Genomic DNA, 8,012 nt, shown 5'->3' with positions numbered 1-8,012 from the left:
GAATTATACATACCTTAAAATACCTTGCCATTTTCTCCCCTTATAATGTTATATTTCAGGATCTCATCACCAAGAAGAAGATTGGTGAAGGTTTCTTCTTGAATGGACTTTATTATCTGTCAAAAAAACTCCTTCGTCTCCAAGGTTTTTCAAGCTAGTTCAAGTTTAGTACAAGACCAACATCTGTGGCATCAACGTTTGGCTCATCCTTCTAAGAAAGTGTTTTTCTTCCCAAATATGTGCAAGACAGCTAATCAATGTGATGTCTGCCATTTATCAAAATCCTCTAGATTACCATTTACTTCTTCTTTGTCTACGGCTAGTAATCCTTTTGAAATCGTGAATTCAGACATTTAGGGACCAGTTCTTGAGTCCTATGATGGATTTAAGTATTTTGTAACCTTTGTAGATGATTTTACGAGGATTACTTGGTTGTATATTTTGAAACTAAAAAATGAAGTTGTGGATGTTTTTTTAAGGATTTTCGTAAATTTGTCATCACTCAATTTTCATCATCTATTCATATTTTACGATCCGATAATGGTTATGAGTATATGTCCAATAACATGTCACAATACTTGAGCACACAAGGCATTGTGCATCAAACAAGCTGTGTTGGTACTTCTCAACAGAATGGGATTGCCGAGAGAAAAATCGAGACTTTGAAAAAACCAGAGCTCTTATGTAAATGAATGTTCCAAAAAAATTTGGTCTCAAGGTGTTCTCACTGCCACATATCTCATCAACAGACTCCCTAGTAGAGTGCTTGGATTCAAATCCCCTCTTGAAGTATTGAAAGGTAGAAAGATTGATATGTCTCACTTAAAAGTCTTTGGCTGCACATGCTTCGTTCATATTCAAGCTCATCAACGTGATAAACTTGATCCCAAAGCTGATAAGTGTGTTTTCCTAGGATATTCATCTACTCAAAAGGGGTGTAAATGCTACAACTATGCTACTAGGAAGCTCATTGTGTCAAGGGATGTGAGATTTGATGAAGTTACTCCCTATTTCACTAGAAAATCATGTGATACTGGTCAGGGGGAGTTTCTATCTGATCTGTTTCCAAGTCCTAATCTTCCTGTTGATGAAGATTGCAGCTCGCCTATCAATCCTGATATCAGTCCTAATCTTCCTGTTGATGAGGATTGCAACTCATCTATCAATCCTGATATTCCAGTTCAAGAAGTTCCAGCAGTAATTTCTTATTCAAAAATTGATATGCAATCTGTTGTCGAGCCTCCATCTCCACCTGCAATTGTTCTTCATAGAAACCCTCCACGAGAACGAGGTTCTCCATCAAAGCTCAATGACTATAAAACCTACACTGCAAGGTATCCGATGACACACTTCATATCTTATAAGAATTTTTCCTCTGCTCATTCTGCATTTCTGAGTGCTCTTGATTGTACTCATGAACCTCAAAATTTTGAGGAAGTTAATCATCTTGATGTATGGAAGCAAGCCATAGCAAATGAATTTCAAGCTCTCCATGACAATTGTACATGGAGTGTTGTTCGAATTCCTAAAGGGAAGAAGGCTGTAAGCAGTCGTTGGGTTTACAAAACGAAGCTTCATTCTGATGGTTATGTGGAGAGACATAAGGCTCGTTTGGTAGCTCATGGTTTACTCAAACATATGGAGTAGATTACAAGGAAAATTTTGCTCCTGTTGCTAAAATGAGTACAGTGAAAGTTTTGTTATCAGTTGCAGCCAATCATGCTTGGCCTTTATATCAAATGGATGTAAAAAATGGTTTTTTACATGGTGATCTTGAAGAAGAGGTTTATATGAAGTTGCCCTCAGGTCACCCTCAATCACATGATCTTGAGATAGTATGCAAGTTTCACAAGTCTATTTATGGTTTAAAGCAATCTCCACATGCTTGGTATGCCAAGCTCAGTTCAGTATTCGAAGAAGTTGGTTTTTCACATAAGCAATGCTGATTCCTCTCTGTTTTGGCTCAACTAGTAAGCTCGTGGTGCTCATCTATATTGATGATTTGATTGTGACAGGTGACAATATTGAAGAGATTAATACTCTCAAGCAATCTTTGCGAAATAGGTTTGCTTTGAAAGATTTAGGCATTCTCAAATATTTTCTTGGTATAGAAGTGGCCACTTCTCATAAAGGTCTTTTCTAAACCAAAGAAAATACGTTCTTGATCTTTTACAAGATACTGATCTGCAGGATTGCAAGCCAGCTTGTACTCCTCTTGACAGCAAGCTCCAATTTGATGTACAAGGTGAGCTTCTCCTGAATGTGAGTTATTATCAAAGGCTGGCAGGTAAGTTTATCTATCTTACCATTACTCGTCCGAATTTAGCTTATGCAGTAAGCATCGTCAGTTAGTTCATGCATTTTCCCACTTTGGCTCATCTTCACATTGTTAAACGAATTCTTTATTATCTCAAAGGCTCTGCTGGAAGAGATATTTTGATAAAAAAAACAATGGTAATACTCAAATCATGGGTTACACAGATGCTGATTGGGCAGGTTACTCTCTTGATCGTAAATCAACTACCGGTTTCTTCACATTTGTTGGTGGTAACTTAGTTATCTGGAAAAGCAAGAAGCAGACAGTTGTTGCTCGCTCTAGTGCAGAGGCTGAATATAGAGCTATGGCTTCCACTGCTTGTGAGCTTATTTGGTTAAAAGGTCTCCTATCTGATTTCGGATTTCCTAGTGATCAACCAATGTCCCTTTTCCGTGATAATCAAGTTGCAATGCATATTGCTTCTAATCCTGTTTTTTATGAAAGAATCAAGCACATAGAGGTTAACTGTCACTACATTCGAGCCCAAGTTCAATCCAAGATCATTGATACTCACTATATCCGAAGTCATGATCAATTGGTTGATATTTTCACCAAATCTTTTGGGCAAGCTTGGATCAATGAATCCTCTTGATCCCGCTTGAGGGGGAGTATTGGAAGTATGGTGGCAGTATGGCTGTTACTGTTCACTGATATTAGCATTACCTGTCACTGTTAATATCTTACCTCAGTTATTAGAGTTGTTTAGATAGTTATGGTTGGGGTGTCCCTTAATTAAGGGAAAGCCTTTCTGTTTTTTGTTCCTTTTTCTCTTCCTTGTGTATATATATGAAAATGCTTGTAATCAGTTTATACAATGAAGTAATATCAGAAAATCTTCCACAAAGTTTTTGTCTTGTTTTCTTCAGGCCGGCATGTTGTGAGCTTGGGTCTGTTGTTACAACTTGTATCTTGTGCATACAACATCAGATGTATGAGTTGGATAATCGTTTTTTGATAGTGAATAGGTATAGGGTGTTGACAATCTTGTGAGGTTCGGTGTTTATTGCACTTGAGATAGCAAGTATTCTTATGCATGTTGAACATGAGATAAATATGAAGGTGCTCGTCTGGAGGATGCATAAGCACATTAAACGTTACAATCCACTATGTACTTTTCTCTTCTTACTGCGTTGTGCAAATAGTTTTTTTATATGAGATATCATGCGTTATCTATATAGCAAACTACATATACCCCCTCACTAACATTCCAAAACACAAATAACTCCTCAACATTTAGTTTTACACATTTAAGGACAAAAATTTACACTTAAGGACATTTTGTCTTTAGTAAGTCTTTTACTTTCCTTTAGCATTTATCTCTTCCTTCAGTAAAGATAAAATTGACGGAGCGTTGTGGGCCCATGCTTTTGAATTTGTTTGTTTAACATATTACAGGTATAAATCCATCCTCTATACTCGAAGGTAAACAGTTATTTTTACTATTCATAATTTCAATCGTTGACAGACTTGAGTTAAATGTTATCTGCAAAAATACTAGCAAGGAATTGAAGAAAGAAAGAGAAAAGTTGAGAAAATCGAAAGACTTTAGGAATAGTCTTAAAAGAGAAACTCTTGGCTATTGGGATATCATATTCCATACCCAGACAAGAATTTATAAAGTCGAGCAAGATATTGAAAACCTCTTGTATATGCTTACAGAGGAACAAAAACCTCTTGATTATTTGAGCATTGGTTAGATCCGCACATCACTGGTATCAGAGCTTGTAAAATAGCTCAATAGGGGAATCCCCAATGGGGACAATGTCTGATCTACTATTAGAGAAGTTGAATTCTCTACTGAAATCTTCTGATGAGAAACATCAGATCCTACTGAAGGAATTATCTAGATATCAAGATCATCTAGATAAACTGCCTACTATAATCTACCAATTAGAAAAATTGGAAAACAAAATAGATTATATCAAGGAACTTCCAAAAACGGAAGAAGAAAAGCTAACAACTGTTAGCAGAAAAATCAATGAACAGCAAAAAACGCTGGATTCTATGAAAAATATACTGAAGGACAAGAAAATGCCTACAGTAAAACCAAAGAAGGCTAATGGATTTAAATCATTAGAAAAACCTGAGAAGAATCATGTTCCTAACATGATTTTTCTTGGACCATCTACTAGTCAAACTAGTATTCGGTATGAAAACCCGAAAGAAACAAGAGATGTCAAAATGATGAGCATCTTCGGGAAAAAGAAAGGAGTACAACTCCTCAATGCTGAAGAATTCGAATTCAACGAAATTAAATAGAAGGTAAAAAACTCTGCAATTCCAAAGCTAGATTTTAAACAAATCTACAAAAGGGGAAAATTTGATGTGTTGGATAGCCACCACTTCAATTATTAGAATTTACAACCCCCTCTACAACAGGAGAAACAGATCTTCTGATGATAACTCCTAAAGAAGTTACCCGAGCAAGAACAAAAAATTATCAATATATGCATGTTGTCAATTTTAATTTAGTACTCGCAAGTGCACGATTTAATTGTAGGATAGATGTGCAAGCACGAGGTCATTCCCTCAAGGACTGATTGAAACAATTTTGCTATGACAAGTGTGCTATACTTAAGTGAAACAAATTGATTTTTATGATGATTGAGTTGTAAACAGAAAATTGAAGAAAGAAAAACTAAAATTAAAGACAAGATTGAGTAATGAGATTCTTTAGAGTTTAAGAACAGATTATGAAGATGCTAAAGCATTGAATCCACCACCTAATACTCCTATCCTATTCTCTAGTTGATAACAATTGAACACCTAGACATCATGCTAAAGATTTCCATACATAAGCCTTATTGATCCCAGACATATGCCAAAGTTCTTCTAACCTATGAATTCCAACTTATTGATCCTGTATAGAACTCAAGTAGCCAAACTATAATTTACTCCACTTAATGATTAGGTTCAAGCAAACATGTTCAACTCCATTAAGCACAAAAGAACTAGAAAATCATGCAAACAAGAATATCAACTATGATCAAGCACTTGTATTCTTAATTCACAACTCTTTAATCACAAGATTGAATTATCTTTTGGCACCCTAGAAAACATCTACTCATTGATCAAGCACCATGTTCTCCAACCAAATAACTCATAAAAAAAACTTAGGTCTTATTGATCCCGAGCGAAGATTTTGAATAAAAGTTATATTGAAACGGTGATTAAGAGTTTAACATAGAAATCCAGAAATTCAATCACAAATCAACTAAACAAATAGAATAGTCATACTAGGGGCTTCATCTCAGCCCTAGCTTAGAAGTTTAGCAATCCATAACTATGAGAAACATGACTAGAATCAAAGAAAACATGAAACAAACAATGGAAGAATTGAGGAACTCCGGTCCAGCGATGGTGAGAGCTTCTCTTTTTCTTTTTCTCTGCGAAATATGCTGCCTCTTGTGTCTCTAGACGTTCTAGGTTTTTCTGCCCTGTATGTCTCTTTCCAATCCTACTTGACTTGGGCTTCTTCGGTCTTCTAGTCCAACTTAGAATAGATTTCTTCTCTCCAAAGGAACGCAGGGTTATTAAAGTCAATGCAAGAAATTACTCCAAACATGTCAAACACGTTCAACCTTATTCCATTCAAGTGCTAAGAACAACGGACTTGGGCCTCACAAGTCAGATTCCCAAAAGATATGCAAAATCCATCAGAATCTGCCTTCCCGAACTAGGTTCGCTAAAATCATCATAACTTGCTCCACAAGAATGCGAATCCACTTCCATAAAATTCCTCATAAAGCTAACATCCGTATCTTTCCAATGGTGTAAGACTTGCCTACTAATTCCTTGTGAGAAGGTACAGTTTAATACTTGAAGTTGACGCACAGCAGAGACAATTCTGGACAACCAGGATGGTCAGCATCCTTTCAATCCTACATGACTCTAAGCTCCAAATCTTTCTTTTCTCCAATTTAACCTACAAAACACAAACACAAAGTAAAAGACTCAAAAATGACAAGAACTAAGCCTAGAATCCGATATTGAAGGGTATAAAAATGCATGATGTTTTGAGTTATCAAATACCCCCAAACTTAGATTCTGCTAGTCCTCGAGCAAACAAGAAAAGAAAAATAAATATGACTCAAAGCATGGACCTAATGTCTTCCAAACAACTCAGAGAACTTATATTGCCCACAAGTATGGTCAGTCAAGATTCAACAAGCACAATATCAAATTCACAACTTCACTTAAAAGCTAATCTATTTTGATGACCATCATGCTCAAAATTTAGTGCAAGGACAATCAAAGCAATGCGACAAAAGAAACCCAACTTCCTCATGTTTCAAACAAGTGTCAACTCAATTTCTCACAAGGATGCACTCAATTTCTTTTCACTCATGATTCTCTGACTATGGCATAAGCTTCCATTTTCACTCAAGTTATATGTGAGAGGAATGATGTATAAAGGCAAACAAATAGCTCACATACGAAAACAGGAACGAAAAGCTTTTTCTGACAATATTTTTTTAATTATGATCTCATGAAAGGAATGCCAAAACTCGGATGAAAGGCCAGTGACACCATATGCTCACCTCTCTGCACAAGTCTCCACAAATCGAATGCACAACTTCAAAGATCAAAGAGGTCTTTATTTAGGGTTGTAATGGGGCTATGGGTGTAAGTTTCAAGAAAGAAAGGATCGGGAAATTACAAAAATCCTAAGGAATTTAGTAGAGCACTACGAAGATAATGTAGAGAGATAAGAACTTCAATGAATTTCCTCAAGGCAATAAAACTCGAAACACATGAAGCAAGAAACTTTTTCTTAAGGCCGGATGTCATTTTTTTGGGCCTTTGCTTCACGCTAAACACCACAATATAATAAAACAACTTATCGAATCCAAGGAAATTCTTCTATTTTTTCACTTTCAATTTTTTTCTTTGGCTTCTTTTTTTTCGATAGCCATCAATATATATTTTTTTCTTCCTTGGATCGACATTTACAATAACATACCCCCATACTTGCTTACAAAAATACCTTGAACAATAATGAATCTCTGAGAATTTGTGCTCCACTAACTCCTTAGAATAGGGTCAAGATATAGCTATATATACTAGGTTAAAGGGTAAAGAATTTGTGGTTGACAAAAGAAAAGGCTTAATATAGGCTCAAGAGGTTTATCTAGGGGGTTGCACAACTTGTGTGCATAAAGGGACACAGGCTTTATTTGGCTATGGTGGTTAATCCTAGTGCCTTTATCCTTTCCCATCCATCAGGCAATTCAACCATACGCTTCAAGAGGCTTTGGGACAAGTTCTAGCATTTGTCCTTGTATAAAATATGCAAGTCGAATCCGAGTCTCAACCAAGATGAATAAAAGATGAGATCATGCAAAATCCACGCCAAGAAAATAAGATGATCTATTCTAATTCACTCAGAAAAGAAAAGCACATATATAGGCTCAAATTCTCACAAGGGTTAAAATCAAGTTTAGCTCATCCTAGCATGCATTAATCAAATTTCAATCATAACACCAATCTAACCATCAATGCAAGACAAGCTGAGCACAATGGTCATAAAAATCTATTAACAATTACTTAAAATCATGAATCAATACATGCTTGCTATCATCTTGGGACCATAATATTAATCCGAAAGAAGTTCATGCTCATCATAGTGTTTGGAAGACCCTAAAACTTAGACTAACAAACAAACAAGACTAAAAACCCAATGAAAAACACAAAT

This window comes from Rosa chinensis, chromosome 5 (assembly GCF_002994745.2).
Source record: "Rosa chinensis cultivar Old Blush chromosome 5, RchiOBHm-V2, whole genome shotgun sequence".
Lineage (NCBI taxonomy): Eukaryota > Viridiplantae > Streptophyta > Magnoliopsida > Rosales > Rosaceae > Rosa > Rosa chinensis.
This window is presented reverse-complemented; position numbering follows the sequence as displayed.